Raw genomic sequence first — 1,290 nt, 5'->3', positions numbered from 1 at the left:
AGTCCCTGGTTGTGCCCACTCCGCAACACCCTCCCCAAAGAGAGGCTTGAGCAGCTGCCTGGCCGAGGTGAGGATGAGGAGGAGGGAGGTGAGGATGTGCAGAGCTGCAGCAGCTCCGTACCGGAACTCAGGGAAGCAGCCAAGCAGCGACTGGGGCTGCCTAAGCTCCGCACGGCACCAGCCATCCCTGCCCGCCTGTCAGGAGCTCCGCATTCGCATAAACCTGCCTCTACACCTATTATTTGCTTTCTAAAGAAGATGAGGTTTGTCTAACATTTGCCTCCCTAATCGGCTCTCCGAGCAGCCTCTTCTCTGCACCATTTGCTGCTCCGCCGTTATCTTGCTCAGCAGATTTGGATGGAGAACGAAAGTTGTTAAATGTAAATTCCACCTTTTACCTCCACTCACAAAAAAAGCGGAAGTCATTTTCCCCCTGAAAGATAAAAGCTGAGCAATGGCAGCAGCGGCGTCTCAGCCCATTCTCCTCCCGGCCGTGCAGCTCCCTTATCTGCTTCCAACTTCCATTCTCTTAACAGTGAAAAATGAATTCTTAAAAAATTCACATCAGAATTAGCAAGCAGATGAGAGCTGGCCGCACTCCGCTTATTAAGATGGCAGCTGCAGATAAACAGATGTCGGCTACTATCATCTCAATGCCCCCTCCAAGCCAAATCCACTGAGATCCACTCCCTCGGGCTCCCTGGGCTGGTTTACGCTGCTGCCTGGGACAGGGCAGAGCCCCTGGCCCCTGCAGACAGCAAGGCACCCCCAGGTTCATGGGCAGCCCCCCTAGACACTGTGAGCCACCCCCTCGGGCTCCCTGGGCGGGTTTGCGCTGCTGCCTGGGACAGGGCAGATCCCCTGGCCCCTGCAGACAGCAAGGCACCCCCAGGTTCATGGGCAGCCCCCCTAGATGGGCAGCGAGGATGCTGCCTGCCCCCCATCTCCTGTGCGAGCCTGAGTTTCCATGGAGGAACCACGGGAATGCAACTTATGAAAGGGTCTATGTCTTGTCTGTTGGCAGCACTGAGAACGGTCTGGCATGAAGCCAGACTCCCCGTGGACCTTGGGTCCCAGCTCTCCCCGTAACCCGCAGCCTTGCTCCCACATACTCAGCAGCCCCGCTGCCGCCCCTCAGTAGTGTCCTGCAGCCCCCACTCTGGCTGCACCTTCCCGCGCATCCCTTCCAGCCTCATTTTAGCAATGCGACATCCCAGGGACCTGCCTGTCCGCTGGCCCTGGGTGACACTGTGGGCTCCTATGGCTCACGGCCATCCTAGGCTCCCTCCT

General features: G+C 57.9%; 1 protein-coding gene across 1 annotated transcript in view; it reads right to left on the bottom strand.

The window, feature by feature from the left end:
- The window catches only part of PCDH1 (protocadherin 1), a gene marked incomplete at its 5' end in the record, with an annotated part of 47,634 nt that overhangs the window by 45,273 nt on the left and 1,071 nt on the right, over window positions 1-1,290 (bottom strand). The gene's annotated exons all lie outside the window — the stretch shown is intronic.

This window comes from Buceros rhinoceros, unplaced genomic scaffold, assembly GCF_000710305.1.
Source record: "Buceros rhinoceros silvestris isolate BGI_N320 unplaced genomic scaffold, ASM71030v1 scaffold22968, whole genome shotgun sequence".
Lineage (NCBI taxonomy): Eukaryota > Metazoa > Chordata > Aves > Bucerotiformes > Bucerotidae > Buceros > Buceros rhinoceros.
Note: the sequence above shows the minus strand (reverse complement) of the source record. Positions and strands in the feature narration are given on the sequence as shown.